Source organism: Leuciscus leuciscus (genome assembly GCF_965113295.1).
Source record: "Leuciscus leuciscus genome assembly, chromosome: 3".
NCBI lineage: Eukaryota > Metazoa > Chordata > Actinopteri > Cypriniformes > Leuciscidae > Leuciscus > Leuciscus leuciscus.
The window spans coordinates 13,929,243-13,949,325 of NC_138727.1; the positions used below are offsets into that span (position 1 = coordinate 13,929,243).

Consider the following 20,083-nt stretch of genomic DNA (forward strand, 5'->3'; position numbering starts at 1 on the left):
ATAGTTTACTTACGATTAGCGACGTAGCTGCTATCAGATCCAATGCAGCTGACTACTTCATCTGTCAACAAAAGATCCTTTGCAAACTCTCCATTACGCTGCGTCATTTAAACATCAATCTGTGGTGAAATTCTCTGACAAACATATAATCCTCTGACGCGATCCAGGACGCCATTAAAATAAAGCAGCCACTTGTTCCTGAAGCTGGAATCCTTCTGAAGTCTGTACAGAGGGCCACTGTACAAACAAGTTGTTTAAACAGGACGCATCAAAGAGAACGTTCCTTTATGCTTCCATTTGTCATCTTGTCGGTAGACTCAAGCGTGGAGTAAAGTGAATGGGCATCTGTATAATGTTACAGTGAAAAAAGCATCAGTGATTATAATGGGTTCTATTTGATTTTCTATCTTGCATTTGCCCATGTGACGTCACAAGTCCCCAAAATATCCAAACGAGTCGTTTTTGGAGCTTGATTAAATAAAGGCTTTGTTTATAATGAGGAGGATGTTTTAAACTTTGGCAAATTTGATTTCTCATGTCATGACCCCTTTAAAAGGATGATCAGATTTGAAATAGTTAAATTGGTTACATTTATAAAATCCTAACATTATGGATAACATACATTTCTGTAGTTATACCAAGCTCTAAAATATTTTATGCAGTACACATTTTAGGTAGTGGAAGTAGGTGGTGGAAGGTTTGTAATAGCGTGAAATACCCTACCATATAAAAGTGGAAAACACGGATTGACAGAAAATTCCATAATTGGCGAGGAAGCGTTATCACATTATACATTAAAAATATTAAACTATATATATATATATATATATATATATATATATATATATATATATATATATATATATATATATAGTGAGGAAAATAAGTATTTGAACACCCTGCTATTTTGCAAGTTCTCCCACTTAGAAATCATGGAGGGGTCTGAAATTGTCATCGTAGGTGCATGTCCACTGTGAGAGACATAATCTAAAAAAAAAAAATTCCAGAAATCACAATGTATGATTTTTTCACTATTTATTTGTATGATACAGCTGCAAATAAGTATTTGAACACCTGAGAAAATCAATGTTAATATTTGGTACAGTAGCCTTTGTTTGCAATTACAGAGGTCAAACGTTTCCTGTAGTTTTTCGCCAGGTTTGCACACACTGCAGGAGGGATTTTGGCCCACTCCTCCACACAGATCTTCTCTAGATCAGTCAGGTTTCTGGGCTGTCGCTGAGAAACACGGAGTTTGAGCTCCCACCAAAGATTCTCTATTGGGTTTAGGTCTGGAGACTGGCTAGGCCACGCCAGAACCTTGATATGCTTCTTACAGAGCCACTCCTTGGTTATCCTGGCTGTGTGCTTCGGGTCATTGTCATGTTGGAAGACCCAGCCTCGACCCATCTTCAATGCCCTAACTGAGGGAAGGAGGTTGTTCCCAAAAATCTCTCAATACATGGCCCCGGTCATCCTCTCCTTAATACAGTGCAGTCGCCCTGTCCCATGTGCAGAAAAACACCCCCAAAGCATGATGCTACCACCCCCATGCTTCACAGTAGGGATGGTGTTCTTGGGATGGTACTCATCATTCTTCTTCCTCCAAACACGTTTAGTGGAATTATGACCAAAAAGTTCTATTTTGGTCTCATCTGACCACATGACTTTCTCCCATGACTCCTCTGGATCATCCAAATGGTCATTGGCAAACTTAAGACGGGCCTTGACATGTGCTGCAAGCAGGGGAACCTTCCGTGCCATGCATGATTTCAAACCATGACGTCTTAGTGTATTACCAACAGTAACCTTGGAAATGGTGGTCCCAGCTCTTTTCAGGTCATTGACCAGCTCCTCCCATGTAGTTCTGGGCTGATTTCTCACCTTTCTTAGGATCACTGAGACCCCACGAGGTGAGATCTTGCATGGAGCCCCAGTCCGAGGGAGATTGACAGTCATGTTTAGCTTCTTCCATTTTCTAATGATTGCTCCAACAGTGGACCTTTTTTCACAAAGCTGATTGGCAATTTCCCCGTAGCCCTTTCCAGCCTTGTGGAGGTGTACAATTTTGTCTCTAGTGTCTTTGGACAGCTCTTTGGTCTTGGCCATGTTAGTAGTTGGATTCTTACTGATTGTATGGGGTGGACAGGTGTCTTTATGCAGCTAACGACCTCAAACAGGTGCATCTAATTTAGGATAATAAATGGAGTGGAGGTGGACATTTTAAAGGCAGACTAACAGGTCTTTGAGGGTCAGAATTCTAGCTGATAGACAGGTGTTCAAATACTTATTTGCAGCTGTATCATACAAATAAATAGTTAAAAAATCATATATTGTGATTTCTGGATTTTTGTTTTTTAGATTATGTCTCTCACAGTGGACATGCACCAACGATGACAATTTCAGACCCCTCCATGATTTCCAAGTGGGAGAACTTGCAAAATAGCAGGGTGTTCAAATTCTTATTTTCCTCACTATATATATATATATATATATATATATATATATATATATATATATGGTAACATTATGTTATTCTTAAAACAAGCTCAAGTACAATGTAAGACAACATTTTTTTAAGTCAAATATGAGCAAAAGTAATAACATGTGAGTTATGTTCATTTAGTCTGTCAGTGTCAGATGTTTTAGTAACCTTTTTGACTGATTTAATGAGTAAGTGAACAGTTGTAGGCCACCGAGTTCATCTGTGACTCACTCTTTTTGAGCAATTCATTCAAATGACCTGGCTCATCTTTTGTTCACGAATCAAACTACATTACAACCAGTGTTGACAGCATGCAGAAAGATGTCTATCTACTGTTATTCATTGTATTATCTTCCAGTATTTGTTTTTAACATAATCACAACCATGCTTGTCAATCTCTTGGCTATCAGTCACCCAGGCTCCAACACACAGGGGATGACTGTATGCGTCAGTGTTCAAGAGTATTAACTTACCATTCTCTTACTATTTAGATCCCACATCTGTACGTGAGAACGTTAGTGTGTTGTATTATTTATTTTTTTGCAGATCAAAGAGGTCAAGCCTACTCCCCGCTCCGAGCGATGATGTGTTCATTCCCTCCAACCCACTCCACTCCCACCCACGTCACGCACCAGTGCTATGATACATCCATTACTGAGAAACAAAGAGAGGAAAGGCAAGGAGGGCTAAAAAAATGTTTATCATATACAGTATCATACACTGTATGCTTTAGCCAGGTAGCACATATTCCTGGCTCAAAACCCTTCGTTGGTCTTGGAACAACATTTCCATAAAGCAATCATAGATTTCCCATCCCAGGCTCTTAGTTAACAAAGAGACCACCAACCAATGTTTTGTTGAATTAATGAAGTTTTAATTATTTAATTATTTAACATATTTCAGGTCACTGATGATGATAGGCATCTAGAGATGTTGCCTCTAATTTGGTTTAAAATGTGGTCAGCAAAAGTGTTATAATTTAGGGCTTAAAATCCAAAGAAAATAGGTTGATAAGAATGTTGATCAAGCTCTAGCAACAGCACAAACTCTAAATGTAAAATCTGATTTATAGAAACAACAGAAATGCTGTTCCATGGCCATATTGTCAATCTAAGAACACACTTAACAATGTGAAGCTTATATAGATGGCTGCAGTTTAAAAGCACACATGGGTACATTTCCATTGGACAGCTGGACAGATGTGCTGCTAATATCCCTCTCTGTCCAGCAGTGACCATTTCACAGGGCAGGCCACAGTCATGCTGAGACACATCTGGAACAGGACTTGTTCCACCAGCGAGGGTCCAATCTCTCTCTCTCTCTCTCTCTCTCTCTCTCTCTCTCTCTCTCTCTCTCTCTCTCTCTCTCTCTCTCTCTCTCTCTCGCCATCTTTCTCAAGCACAAACGCACATTAACACACACCAAATGTCAAACTCAATTTCCCTCATTTAGGCTCATCTTCCCTGACTCATAAGGTCTTTCCCTAAGCATCCAAGATCTTAATTATGGTAATACTTTCACCCACTGGGCAGCTGAGGCAAATACATAATACACACACACACACACACACACACACACACACACACACACACACACACACACACACACACACACACACACACACACACACACACACACACACACACACACACACAAAAGTGTCAAGGTTTTGCTAGCTAGCATTGCATTGTTAACCCCTGCTGGTAGATGCCATAACTACACCATCTGGCAGCAAAGAGCATCTTTCTCCATTCACAGCCATTCAAAATTAGCTGTGTATTCTGCCAACATTTTAATCAGAAATATTTCATTATCATATTATAGCAGATGTTTTGCCAGTGCCCAACTGGTTTAGAGAGGATCTTAAAAGTGATAAAGTTTCACTGTCTGCTGCGTTTCACGTAATAGCTCAGGATAATCAATAGTGAAAAATTTGCTCTAGAGAATTTGGTCACATGACATTTGAGGCTCAGGTGATTGGGTCAAAAACAAACCGCCGTGAAATTAAGCGCCTGTAAGCAATTCAATATTTTCATTCAATACTTTATTCTTGTACACACAGGCACTGTACTAAGCAGTACATAAAGTTCAACATAAGCCTATACTATTTATATACCAATAAAATGGAGTCTATACTGTTTATTTTGAGAAACATGATATAACATTAAAATTACATTAAAAGAGTTAATAAAATGTTGTAAAAAGACCATTTTGCGAGCATTAGCGGAACTGAATGTGTTAGAATAGACACTAAACACGTCATCGTTGACATTGGTGAATCCGGCCAATCATAAAATAGCTGTGACGTCATCATGCAGAGCTTGTGCAGCTGCCCTGGAGAAGCACAGAATAGCCAGCCGACTGCTCTCGAATAGCTCTGTCGGTACTTTAGCAAATGAGAGAGTAACATGGTGTTGTCTACAAACAAAATATCAAACCAGCATGCACTGCTTCAAGTCAGATGCTGGTCATCTGCGCAGAGCCCCATGAAGTCAAAAACACCTATTAGCGCTATCTACCGGAGGAAATGAGTGCCCATGAGTAAAGATGGCAGATTTGAAATCATATTTTTAGGGATCCTGCAATGATTTAATAGTTAACATAATGCTAACCGATAGCCATCTAGCTATTATAGATATCCTTGGAAAAAACACACACAATACAAATGTGGCGTTATACAGCAAAAATGTCAGAGGCATAGTGCCAAAAAAAAACGTGTCAAAGAAAAACAGGAGTAGGCAACGATGTTAGGACGGTCCCCCAAGAGACAAAAAGAATCAGTAAGTGGGAATTCACATAGTCTTCCATGAACCGGACCCCTACTTGGCAGCAGAGGACTCTCTGAGGACTGCTGTGACAATTCCACAGTATTGATTTTTGGTCTAGCAAGCTTGTATCTGCTGAGACTCTACAGTAAGGCTTCTGAATTGGGGAAGTTGTCTGTTTGTGTGCGAGTCACCACATGTGTGTGTGTGTGTGTGTGTGTGTGTGTCGCTTTAATGGCCTCTCAAGCCGTCACCGAGTTAAAAACAATTTCATCGAGGGCAGGATAGGAGATGAGAGGAGAAGGTGGACAGATATCAGACATACTCACAGTGCTATGTGGATAGAGCTGTGGATTTCTCTCTGGAGGAGTGAGTAAAGCCCTGAGTGTTTCGATGTTGGGTATTCAGGCAGAGATAGATAAACAGTTATGTTCTCTAAGGCCCACCATTCCTGGACTCAGTATAATCAGTAACCGTAGGCCACAAATTACTTGACAGATACTGTACAAGCTTCCCAGAGATCTCAAAGATAATTCTCCAAACTTTTTGTGATTACAGCTCCTTTTTTTCTCAGTCTTGTTTAAATGTGTCACAGGTCACATTTTACCACAAAATCTGAATAATTTGTTGTTGTTGTTTTAGCATAAAGAAAATCAAGTCTATTTTAAGACCATTAAAGTTCATCCAAAAATGAAAATGTAATCCTACTAATCCTTTAGGATTTAATGGTCCTAAAAATAGACTTCATTTTCTTTATGCACTTCCTTTGACTTTGTAATGAAATATGACCCATTTTGTTATGTGATATTCACCCTCTTGTTGTTTTTGGAGGAGACAAATTATTTTTAAACCAGGCTCTGTCAGCTTCTGCATATAACATGGTCTCTTAATGAACCTTGTGTCCATATGAATTCAGTCAGACGGCATTCCCATTAGAAATGACCAATCAGGTGAACCCAAAGTCTCAGGAATAATAATTCTGAAAGGCCATACTGCAAAAGAAAAACCGATGTTCTGACCCCAGGGAGGGCCAATGAGTAAGTGAGGAGAGTGAGATGAGTAAGGTTCATTAGCATAATTACAGCTCTTGGAAAGTTTTGGTTTGATTAATGGTCGACACTCACGCTCTGACACTGGAAAACCGAGGCACGTAATTTGTTGGGTGTCATGAGGGGATTCTTGGTCTTCAGAACACAGCATCCGAATCGCTTTCATCTTGTACACACAGTCTCCCTTACATTCTTTTTCTCCAAAACACACACACACACAAATTTCATTTAAAAAAATGTGAACACAAAAAAAAACACCCTCACATAAACAAACGCATTTTAATTACACAGACTTTGCGAGAAAACCAGTCACAATCATACAGAATAAACCAATAAATTAACCCAGAATAAAAACAGAAATATTCAAAACACATATTTTACAAAGTAATCTGAGTGAATTCAAATACACACATGCTATATGAAATGTACACCATTAGGACTAATGCTGGGTTCAGACTACACTATACCAGCTCGATTTTGGCACAGATCTGGTGACTGTCGTGGTGATTCGTAAAAGACAGTGGGTGTCGGGACACAAGAATCGATTGTTTTATCTCGTATAATGTGTCATTGTGGTTCCGTTCACAGCTTTCAAAATGGCTAAATCGAAGAGAGACGATGGTATTCGTGCTGATAGGTTGAATTTGAGGAAAGGTTTGTGGAGCTATGGCAACAATACCTCTTCGTGCATTCCAGGAAAGTGTCCACTGTCAGGTTTTCTCTCTTTTTAAACTTTTCTGAGGACAAGACAGCCAGTACAAAACATGTCACTACGCTGCCATTGTTCGTTTACGCTCTTGTTTCCGGAAGTCAGTCGCTAGTTCCGCCTTGTCGATGACATCATGCACATCGTTAAAGACGGCAAGCGATGATTGGTCGGGAAGCAACTTGTAGTCTGACATGTTTCTTGTCCACGACATAAGGATTTAGGAGTCAAAATCACATCTGACTGAGTGACAACCGTAATAAACAAAAATGTAATGTAGTCTGAGCCCAGCATATAACAAACACACACACTCAGACATACTGTGATAATATCTGAACATGAATGCCACATAAGATAAAAAATATATCAAATAAAGTAGCAATTAAGAATAATACCACAAGCACAATTTTTTTTAAAAAAGAAAGAAAAGCCCTAGTTTGGTACTAACTGAAATACCACATTAATGTTTAATGGTTGTTAAACATTAATGTAAGATTTAATGTGTTAAACTGCACCTGTGTGTGTATCTTGCTAGGAAGGACACATGGGTGAACTTGAGCATATCTGAATCCATGCATCCACTAATATGACCTTTGCTCCAATTGATTAAAAGTAAAAACACCATGTTCTCAAAGGTCCATGATTCATGGGCCACATTTAATCAGTAACTGCAGGCCACAAATTAGATACCAGCTTCACACAGATTTCAAAGATAATTCTCCAAATTTCCTATGAACACAGATCCTTTTTTCATTCACCCTCATCTCAGTTAAAAAATAAAACTTAGTGAAGCTTATGAAAATATGCAGTCAAATTAAATTACATTATTAAAATTATGTATTATTTAATTTTTGGATTCATTACTTTTAATAATCTGTAATCAAATTATATATTTAATATACTGTGCATTATATTGTATTTTAATACAGCTTAAAGGTAATTACACATTTTTAAAAAACTAATAAGAACATTAGAAAAAAAACTGCATCGTTTGTTCTGAATAAAAGCAAAACATGTTTTGCATCATTTGTTTGCAGTTTAATCTAATGTAAATGCATTATACATTTTAAGTATTTTTACCAGAGCTCAAACAAGAGAGAGATGTGCATTTAACGCAGGTCTGAATCCAGACAGACGGGTTAGAGACGCTATCTCCAACACTAATCCGGTAAGTGCTAACGTAAACAACCTGTGAGCACACACGCCATGATATCTGTTCTGAAACTCAGTCAGTCTGCTAAATCAACTCATATGTTCCTCAAAGCACTCACTTTAACAGCCTCCACATCAGCCACGCTTTCAACTCTCTCTCTCTCTCTCTCTCTCTCTCTCTCTCTCTCTCTCTCTCTCTCTCTCTCTCTCTCTCTCTCACTCTCCCTGTCTGCTTCCTAATCTTCCGCAGGTCCATTTAAGTTTAGATTCAGTAAAAGGCCATAAAGAACCAGTTTAAATTCTTCATATTGAATACAGACACTCCATTACTATGAATACTGAATTTATTGGCATAAGCTGGAAGAAAAAAAAAAAGAAAAAAGAGGAAGGCACTCATCGGCCATATCAATTCACACAGTCTGAATTTCACAGAAGCGCTGTAGAAAGTACAGCGTCTGGTCCTCGGAGAGAGTGTTTATTTGGCAGGTTTAGAGGTTTATGAGGCACAATGTAATTAAGGAGGCCTGGAGAGAATGCGGTGTGTGTCAGTATTGCGGGGGGGAGCGGTAGACTGAGATCTCATTATCGCAGAAATGGTAAAGAGATGGTAACCCCGTTCTCTCACTCTCACACACAAATTTTGCAGTGTGCGAGAAATATTGTCAGAATTACAGTCAGGCCTGTGATAATAGCATTAAGGGTCGCTATAATCAGGTCATGAGGTAGTCAGTTTGCTCGCACATTGATATTTTACAGAACATAAGGCCAATAATTTACCAGTAGTTTATGACTGGATCGTTAAGGCTCTCAGATCCATTTTTAAAGGAGGTGAGCATGAAGTCATTTCAATGAAAAACTTCACTCAGGACAGCAGTTTTAATATGCTGAAAGAATGTAAATGCGCCCTATTATTATTATCATTATTATTATTAGTAGTAGTAGGAGTAGTAGTAGTATTACAGTTCCTTTTCAAACTTCACATTTATAGACTATATACTGGTTAATTGTGTTATTCTTTTCCTCTATATTAGTGGATCTCAAACAGGGGACCATGATCCAGCAGGGGGCCTCAAACTAATTTCCAAGGGACCACAGGATTACTTACAAAAAAAAACACACAAAAAAAACACCACAACATTGTATTAATATATTACAATTATCAAACTCTAATATAAATTTTAATAATACAAAAACAAACTTTTTAATCAATAACTAAAAATAAAGTATTATTACTATTATTATTATTATAATTATTATTATTATTATCATCATTATATTATTATTATTTACATTGTATGAGTGGTATGAATATTCATTTCTTTCATCTACTTTTGTTTGTCACAGAAGACAGACAGTCATTTTGGTTAGGAATGATGATCAGTAAATGATGACTGAACAATAGAAAACAACACTAAAAATAAGGGTTGATAATATTATGATGATTATAATAGCAATAATAATATGTTACTCAGACTGTCACACTGAAATAACCCTCTGGAAAACCTAGGCACCATTTGAATGTGCTTCAAATATCCTACAAGGCATACTCAAGAACTTCAATATTTTAGAGCCTTAAAAACTTTTTTTTAATTATTATTAAAGAGGTACTGGAGGAAGCCTGTTTCTGCCTCAGAGTAATAAAAAGGTAAAATAAAAAGCGAATTGCTACTTTATATCCCCACTAGGTGACTTTGTGTTTCACAACTGCAATTTCATATCATATAATTGCGACATGCAACTCATAACGTGAATTTATATCTCGCAATGTGACTATTTGTTATATTTAATTTATGTTTACTTTGAGATGGAAATGGGCTCCATTAGGAACCGCTGACAGTCTTTGGGGTTTTTGTGAGAACTTGCTTTCAGATTGGGCTCAATTTTACACGGAAAAAAAAATTGTTTTGCTGCTCGTCAAAATTGCTTAGTTAAAATGAGCTCAAGCAACACAATTGCTATATATTTTGGCCTAACTTAATTTGATTGCGTTCAATCTGCTTAAATATATGTAAAATTGTATATACTTAATCCGTTTGTGTTGGATTACATTAATGATTTGTGTTGCATTAACTGAAACTGGATGGGGACTGGATGGGGCTTGTTAGTTCCCAGCATGCTTTGCATATGGTTGAATTAAGAGAGAATAAATGTTAAAATTAAGTGTTATTTTATGTTGTTTTGTTTTTTGAGAAAATGAGAAAAGGGGAAGACTTAATAGTGTGCAATTGTGTTTAATGTTCAATTACATTGGAATTATTAGAACCATTTAAATTACAGTGGGTTACCATTGTGGAGGAGAGTGGAGCATTTTGTCAGGCTGTGGACTGATTCAGCGACTATCAGCTGCTTTGATTGAAGGATTATGTGGATCCTAGCATTTAAGATGCTAATATTTGCTACTGCTAGCAAACAGTTAGCTAAAGTATATCAATATGATTTTGTGTCACTAAAATAAATGAAATCTTAATGGATGAATGAATATATAAATATAACAGATATACTTGATATACTTAAATGGGTCACTTAAAATGACTTAATTCCATGATGTTGAAGTTACATGAACAAATTATGTTTGTTTAACGTAACCCAGTTATGTGGAACCTGTTGACATAAAATAGTTAATTAAAGCCAACATATCATTTTTTGAGTGTATTACGTTCCTTAGAGAGCTGTCCTTTTTTAAAGGGCACATGGAGGTTCTTCAGAAGGTTCTACCAGTGTGGCAATCTTGATGACCCACAAATGGTGTCTAAAGTAGTTTTTTTTTACAGTCATTATGAATTTAAAGTGAAGGAAAAATGAACTGAAATGCCACTTTTGCTAATCTAAATTATATGGATACTTGAATAATCTGGTTTGGTTGGCTTTAATTACAATTTAAAGGAAAGCATGTTGAAGTGGCATATGGAGAAAGGTAGGCCTAGATGTCCATTAGAGAGAGAGTATTTAGCGAGAGAGAGAGAGAGAGAGAGAGAGAGAGAGAGAGAGAGAGAGAGAGAGAGAGAGAGAGAGAATAAATAAGAGATAAGTGCATCTCTGGTACATTATGTGAGACGCCACAATGACGGGAAGTGTGGAAAAGGGGGTTTAGGCAATTCAATTGAATGCACTTTCAAATCTAGTTTTTGATTATATTATGTATTTGTTTGGTTTCAATTGCTTTGGGCTCAAAGTTTTGGCCTCAGTCTTCCAGTCTTAGAAATTGGAGTTGAATATTAAGAAACCTAACAAAAAGGGACAAAATGACTTTTTGCACACACACACATCATCGCATATGCTTTGCACATATGGTGAGTTAACTGCATGTGTTGATGTTTGATGCGTAGGCCGTGGTGATTTATCAAATCTGTGACCCATTAGTGTGTCACAATCTAGGAAACAATGTGATTATTCAGCTCTCCAAATGAAGCTCCCAAGAAAACTTTGCCAGATTTGTTCAAGTCTAAAAGCTATTCACATGAAGTCAAAGTAAAGTCAAGTCATATCTGCTATAGGAGGGAGGGGGAATGAACAAAAATGTCCCTAAGACCAGTTGAAAAGTGAAATTAGTGAAATTGGGTCTGGTTTGATATTTTGTATCAAATGCAATGGAATTCAGACATTAAGTGCAAGTTAACTGTCTAAAATCTTTTGTGAGCCATTCTACATGATCTAATACTACAACTAACAGTATTACTCATACACCTACAAATCAGTTGCTATGCTCCTAATGGTTCTTCATTAGACGCCCTTGGAGTAGAAATGCAATTGAAAATTTCAGTCACTTTTATAACTTCTGCAGTGGCTAAGATTCATTAAAAACCGATTTATTTAAACTCATTCTACTTTATAATGAAAAAGATATTTTAAAATCCCCAAAAGTTCTTTCAGAAAGCAAAATCATTAGACGCCTGGCGTGGTAGAACTGCATTAACTAAAATTCGGTCACTTTTAGAACTTTGGCAGAGACCAAGATTCATTGAAACTGATTCACTTAAACAGTTTCTGTTCAACGACAAAAGAGATCTTTTACAATCCCCAAAAGTCTGCAACCCCAAATTTTGGTCACTTTTAGAACTTCAGCAGAGGCTAGGATGAATTGAAATTGATTCAACCAAAAACCGATTCTGTCCAGTGATGAAAGAGATCTATTACGATACAGCAAAAAAATTTGGCAAAAATCTGAGTGTGCACCTAACTAAAGAGTTCAGTTATTAGATTATACAATGTCTGCATTGAGGCCGTTTACTCAATAACCTAGCATAAAACATTCACATAATGGAGCATGAGGTGTTGTTTCAGCAGTGGAAATGGCTTGGTGTACCCATTTCAATGATATCAGCATTTATAGCACCATTGTCCCTGCAATTTACTGTCCACCATTAGAGCTTAGCTGGTGAAATGGTAAATATTTTGCACCTGAGTAGGGATTCTGTTCTCTGTCTACAGGATATAAAGCAAGAAATTGAAGTCAGACGGGCAGGAAGTCCTTGAAGCAAAGGTACAGAAACAGGAAGCTGATCTCTGTGCACTAATTTGTTATGTTTAAGCACTAGAGGGTCTAATAGACACATTTTCAATTATTATGCCTCTTCAGCAGTACAGACGATTGTGTGTATGTGTATAATACATACATATATAAACAAACAGCATTATAAGTAGCTTTATAAATACACTTACTGCTATAAAATCATTTGACTACACTAACATCACCACATTAGAAGGAGCAGGTTTGTAACACAACTCCCTCTCAAACAGCCTTTTTACAACCCATATTGATCCATACTGTTTAAGAATTCAACCCAAGGGCTTCTGGGTAATTAATGCTGGCTTTAAAGCAAACATCATCGTTCTTTGGGAAAATGTGTTTGGTTTTAGGGGTTTGGAGAGAGGAGAAAGAGAGAGGGGGAGGGAGCACATAACTCTTTAAAATTATACTGACATGCACCGACCATGTGTATATGTATGTGTGTGCGCATGCTTTGTACAGCTTTAGACCTTTAGGACCACATAGATATTACATTTAACCTATATTTAAGATTGTAAAAATGCCTTATTGGCCTAATTAACTTGCTTGCATATGGAAAAACAGAACTAGAGATCACACAATAAATCAACAAAACCTGCTCTGTTCCAAACGGAGCTGCCTACCTTGACAACATTTTTAGGCATAAGAGGCACGCGGTTTCAAAAGGTCGATTTTTATTAAATGATACTGCTGTAGAAGATAAGACCCTTTTGGCCATATTCAAAAGTTGCGGTCACATTAACAAAACTTCGGTGAGATTTTGTGGCAAAAATGGTCCATTGTTTATTGTCAATAGTGTAGTGATGAATGAAGCGCAGCTTACGCATAAGTTACATTCATACCAAGCAGCTTTCTGTCGCATAGATTCCTATTAAAATGACTGGATTTCACCCATGAAAAGTTGGCGATAAAGAGTAAATGTGACAGCACCTTAACACCATGGGCCCTATTTTAACGATCTGAAACGCAAGTGTCAAGCGCAAAGCGCAAGTAACTTTGTGGGCGGATCTCCGGCGCTGTCGCTATTTTCCCGGCGGGATAAATGCCTCTTGCGCCCGGCGCAAATCTAAAAGGGGTTGGTCTGAAGTAGCTTCATTATTCATAGGTGTGGTTTGGGCGTAACGTGAAATAAACCAATCAGAGCGACATCTCACATTCCCTTTAAGAGCAGGCGCGCTTGTTCTAAAGCGGATTCCTATTACAACGGCGGATTTACCAGACGCGCGCCAGGAGCGGTTCACAGCCGAGGAGACCGACATTCTCATCAGGGACATTGGGGATGGAGAAACCCACCCAAATTAACTTCGGTTAAACAGGCGTATGATAATTTGGGTAAATGTGTAAGTTAGATGTATGCTTTTATAATAAATTGTCTATCTATCTATCTATCTATCTATCTATCTATCTATCTATCTATCTATCTATCTATCTATCTATCGTAATAATGTATGATTTGCAAAAATGAAAACTGCTGCTTCTGTGTAGATGAGAGAATCAAAGTGCGCATTGTGCACACGCTACATTGATTATGGCCAAGCATGCGCCCTTAAAATAGCATATGAATAACATGCGCAACGCGCCACTGACTTTAAACTATTTTTTCCTGGTTAGTGGCGCAATTGTTTTCTCAACCTGCAAAATAGCATGAAGGAACGTTTGCGCCGGAACACGCCTCCTCTTTGCGCTGAACCGCCCCCGGGAGTGCAAGTGCATTTCTTAGTTAACCGACGTGCTTCTGTGGAGGGAAAAGTCTGCTTTGCGCGGGTGAAAAATAGGAATGATACATGCGTCGGTGTACAAAGTCAATTGCGCTGGGTGCAAGATAGGGCCCCATGTCTCCTACATTGTCATTTTCTGTTCGTCCAGCACTATGCAACAATACAACCTCAATTCTGCAGCGACTTTCAGCATGTTTCCAATAACAACAACATCTGACGTTTATGTTTTACGTGGTGTGAGAAAGTCACACAGGCTAAACCATCCGAAATCCGATCAGAGCATTCAGACTGAAACAGATTTCCAGAAATGCGATTTGAATAGGATTTCAAACAACATATGAGTGTAGCTCAAAACAGATATGTAAAAAATTTAATCGTGCCATTCACACTTGCTAAATCTGATCAGGTTTCAATCGGATATGCTCAAAAATCAGATTTAAAACTGACAGTCTGAACGTAGCCTTTGTCGCGTGTCACTGCATGTATCCATCAGAGACAAGGCAATCACATAATTCTCTGCAATGACCTCAGCTAAAATGGTGGACAGAGTCAACCGCAAAATTAACATGGTTTGAGGAATTTCTTTTTTGCTTATTAGAGATTCGTACACTTAGCTTAGCAATATGCTAATATCAAGCTCTTTTGAGATTCTATTAAGAGTTCAAATTAAGAGTGCCATCATCAGAGTTGTTGCCTATAGTGTTAAAAGTCAGTCACATGAGGTTCCATTAAAGTTAGTATGCTGTCTTCGAAGAAATAATGTTAGCAAGGTAGCCAGGTTTTGGAACGAAAGCTCATGTTTTGGAGAAATCACACTCCAACCCATGTTTCAAACACAGAAGTCAATGGATAGAAAGGATAGTCCATACTTTTAGTTAAAATCCTTGTTGAGCCACACAAACATTCACCATCACCAACTCGCTCTCACTGCTTCCTCTCAAGCTTCTGACAGTAGATTAAACCACAGCAACTCAAATGTTTGTATATGCCTTGATTTCTGCCTTGCTACTAATTCAGATCAGCTCTGTGCATTTGTGTGCATGTGGGAGAGAGAGTGCTTGTAGGGTCACAATACATCAGGTTTGAGTATAATCTTGTAATGGCCCAGATTGTTACAGATTTATACCTCCTAGTGTTGGACGCTTCTCAAGAGGCGGCAATTCAATAATTGATTCAGACAGAGGAGAACCTCTCGGTCTCTTAAAATGATTGAGGTAGGGTATGGTGAAAAAGAGAGAGAGAGAGAGAGAGAGAGAGAGAGCAAGAGAATTAGGCAATAGCCCTTCAACAAGCCTCACTTACTTGTGAGGTGGCTGAGGAGAAGAATAATGACAAACTTGTAACACGATGTCATGAATTTAGTCATCCAAAAACAGAAGCTTGTACCAAAGACTCTTTTCTCCAGTACTCACTCTACTGCGACTGTAACATAAATGAGGTCAGTAAGGAAAAGCATGACTGAAATTCTCTTCAACTGTTATGACTGGTTGCAAATTAATTTATTTTCTGCAGTGCAGTATTACTGTACTTTTATCACTGATGGACTAGAAGATGAATATGTTCTAGGGATATGCAAAATGGATACATTACTTTTTGGGAAATTGCATTTAAAATTTCAATGAACACCTACAAATTATAACATTTAAATTAATACCTCTATTTAGCAAGGACACATTCAATTACAAAATAATTCAGTTTATACTATTTGAACTTTAAAGAATATAAAATAAAATAAAAATTAATTAAAAACAATTAAGCGTCACAACTGTTTTTAGAATTGATAATAATAAGAAATGTTTCTTGAGCACCAAATCAGCCTATTAAAACAATTTCTGAAGGATCATGTGACACTAAAGACGGACGTAATGGCTGCTGAAAATTCAGCTTTGCCATCACAGGAATTAATTAATTTTTAAATATATTCAAATAGAAAAGTTATTTTAAAGTGTAATTATATTTCATATCAGTTAGTTTTTACTGTATTTTTTGTTCAAATAAATACAAACTTTGTGAGCAAACGAAACTTCTACAGCTCAGATAATCTTATATTCTGAACAATTTGATGTGCAATGTGTGAGTTTTAAGTGCAGATGTGGGTATCTCGGCAAATCTGAGCACAGTCTGTGACATTATTGACATTATAGACACTTTGTTCTAACCTAAGTTTCCAGAGAAAAGCAATTTGTCTGTCCACACTAAAAGTGAAAATGCAGATAATGCTACACAAAACCATCCACATTTAATACAGTCATGCGGAGCAGAATTTAGAGCCAATTGCATTCTAAGGTGGGCGGGGCTACTCAACAATTCATCCAACTAATGTCAACATGATTAGGAAAATAACTCATAGAAATGGAAGAGGGAACTTTTATCACTTCTTTCTTTCTTCTCCCTGCAATCAATTGTCTCCTCTGTTGTCTGAGGGTTGTTAGCAAGACACTCACTGGCTGGTATTACCACCAGAAAGGCTTAAAGATCGATTCTACCAAATCCTCACTTAAGTGAGTTGCATCAAGATATCCACTCACATACATAATGTCATCAAAAAGCAACACAGAGGCTATTTTTTGTTCAGAAATACAAACTCCTTAAATCTCTAAAGCTGATCCCTGCTTTATCAGATGATGGTTGAGCTACTCTACTAGCAAACGGACCGATACACAAATAGAATACAGCCTGTGAGAATGAAATATAGACACAAACCAATTCCATCAAATTATGTGTTCTATTTCCATGGTTTCAAACAGGAATTAGAAATGGAATGAAACAGAAACCAAAGCAATTTTTTCCAGAAAAAAAAAAAGTGAACAAAATCCCTTTCAATTGTTCCACTAAAAACACAATTTTACCAGTTAATATTGGCTATTTTAATCTATAAGATATATATATTTTTTAAACAAAATCTCCTTTCCCATAAACCCTATCCACTTTACAATATAACAACACCACAGGAAAAAAAAAAAATACAATATTTGTATTCTTCCCCATAGAAGTCAGTTAAGAAAGCTTAACAGTGATTAAATGTACCGAGACACTGGCATTGGAAGACCAAATTTTGCACTTGAGAGACAATAACAGTAAATTAAAATGATTATAGTAAACTTTCCCTATAGAAAACCATTAAAAAAGAAAAGGCACAATGTGGGTTAATGTTCTTGAAGACCAAATTTATTTAGCCCCTTATTGCTAATAATTAACTTGCCAAGTAAGACATGTTCCTGGATCAACATATTTTGTTGATCCTAGAACAACCTGTCCGATAATTTAGTATAATAATTTAACCCTATCCCTACCCCTAAACCTAACCCCATAACTATAGAAAGAAATTATAGGTGAATGACACCGGTGTAGAAGCACCTAACCCTGGTTGAAAGCCTAAACTTGAAATAAGTCACGTTTCCACCGAAATGGAAACTTTTTTTCCCCCAGACCTGTTGCTGTCTGCATTTCCATTGTGGTCTAAAGTACTGTGAAGATTAAGCAAATTAGTCTGGTGATGCAAGACTGCGCACGACTTTTCAGTTCCCAATGGATTTCATTCACCGCATATAAGCTTAATAAAGCCTGAGCTTCGTCGTCGGTCCATCTGTCCTATTTTTTAAACTCCATTGTTGATTTGAATAGCAAACAACTCTTACTGCACGCACCACAACAGACTTTTAAAAATGGTGGTTGAAATAAAATGCTGTGTGGAGTCAACCAATCAAAATGCTACGTGAACTCAACCAATCAGCATGTTCAGAGCCCAAGTCCCACCCCCGAAAGTTCCAGAACTTTGAAAAGGTACTTCCTCACATGCGGGGACTTTCTGAGGGGGAAATTTTTACCCGGAACTTCATTTAGACCCAGGTCCCTGTAGTCGAAACACACAGAGTACCACTCCAAAGTCCCTAGTTCCTGGGTTCTTAGTAAACTTCAACAAAGAGGTTGATCCAGGAACATGTTGTACTTGGTGAAATTACATTCACCACAGACAGACAGATGAGACCAGAATTTATTTGTTGGCCCAGGAACACTGAAAATATCATTTCCACTCAGAATCTGACATTTGTTCCTGTAGCTCAAATACGATGCAAGCAAAACCAAAGATATAGGTTTGATTCTCAGGGAATGCAGGAAATTGTAAAATGAATGCTCTGAGATGATCTGAATTAAAAAAAAAAACTGTATATGTCAAATGCATGAAATGTAATGAGATTGCAATTGCTTAAGACAATGGAATATTGTTCATCTCATAAAAACCAAGTCAAAAAACATTCATGAAATATCTTTAAATTCCACATAAAGACCTCAAGACTTGGGTCAAGAAACGAAACAAGGGTAACAATCAATTAATGGATCATTTTAAAATCAAAACGAAAAACAAAATCATCTGACATCACACATGAATAAAATCAGCAAACAAACAAATGCAATCATATTATTCATGCCAAACAGCAAGCTGGGATGAAAGTGAATAAGATTGAACCTCAAAAAATGTTTTACAGCATAGGCCTGTTTGAACTATACACTATACACACACACACACACATATATATATATATATATATATATATATATATATACATCAATCCAACTCATCTGCTTGTTGGTATACCCATAATGCTCTTCTGTATTTTTGACATATAGATCGATACTATTGGCCTGGCATGACTGTGAACGTTTTAAAGCCGTGTTGCTGTAATTTTGCTGCCTTGTTGTTGTATGGATGGGGATAAAATATTGTTTTGACATAATTGTCAAAAAAACAAACAATAATAAATAAATAAAAAACAAGGTCAAAACTGTGTTAAAACATAAACAGGATTAAAATCAAACGTATATGAGAACTGCATTTTCAAAAATGTTCATGTATGGTAAATAAACAAGCGAAAAGCCTTAAAAAGCCTTGATGTTTAATCTTATTCTCCAGTGAAATATATATAAAAAAAGACGGATAAACCAAAATACTGTTGGTGGAGCAGGTTCCACATAATATTGCTGAGGCCAAGGTTTCCTAAGCATTTGGGAACAGCAGCCTTCTCCGTTTGACCTGCCTTCAGCGTGCTTTGTTTGTTTCTGTTTGTTAGCACTGAACCGCCTCAGCAAGCAGCGGTTGAGTCCGTGATAGCTCACCAAGTCAGGGTCGTGAGGGAGACTGCGGGGCGGGGGGGCAAGGGTGATCAACAGTGCTTCTTATCCACCTTTATTTTCTCGACAAAGCCACTCATCTTCCTGTCACTGCTAGAGAGGAGAATGGGGGAGTATGCTGTTCTTTTCTGCTGCTTCCTGCCTTTGCTCTCTCTCTCTCCTCTCTCCTCCTCTATGTCTCTTGCTCACATTCCCTATTTTAATAGAGAGAGCACACACTAATGCTCTTCTGTAGGAGGGAATTGGAAGACTTAGACAAGTGTAGGGGGAGAGAGAGAGACACAGAAAGGTTGAAAGAGATCGTTGGGCGTATGGAGAGTGGAAATGAGGCAACTGCTGGAAAGAAAGAAGGAATGCACGATGCAGATGATAACAAAAGAGGGAGGAAGAGATGATGAGAGAGACAGAAAAAGAGCACTGGAGAGAACTGTGGGCTGTAGCTACAAGGGGCCATCGAGCAGCGCCGTGCAGATTCTATTTCGAGGCGCTGCTTAAGTTGAGGTCAGTGCTTTCACTGCCAGACCAGAATGGTAATTAGAATGCAGGCGGATCACAGGGGGAATTGTACCGA

At 37.6% G+C, this 20,083-nt stretch overlaps 1 protein-coding gene and 1 long non-coding RNA gene across 2 annotated transcripts in view; one reads left to right on the forward strand and one right to left on the reverse strand.

Moving 5' to 3' along the window:
• The window catches only part of LOC309495921, a 385,613-nt gene extending 383,146 nt beyond the window's left edge, over positions 1-2,467 (forward strand). Inside the window, exon 3 of the long non-coding RNA XR_014204881.1 lies at positions 1,747-2,467. This is a non-coding gene — a long non-coding RNA (uncharacterized lncRNA). The remainder of the gene's footprint in view (positions 1-1,746) is intronic.
• The window catches only part of sgcz (sarcoglycan zeta), a 328,983-nt gene that overhangs the window by 286,081 nt on the left and 22,819 nt on the right, over positions 1-20,083 (reverse strand). The gene's annotated exons all lie outside the window — the stretch shown is intronic.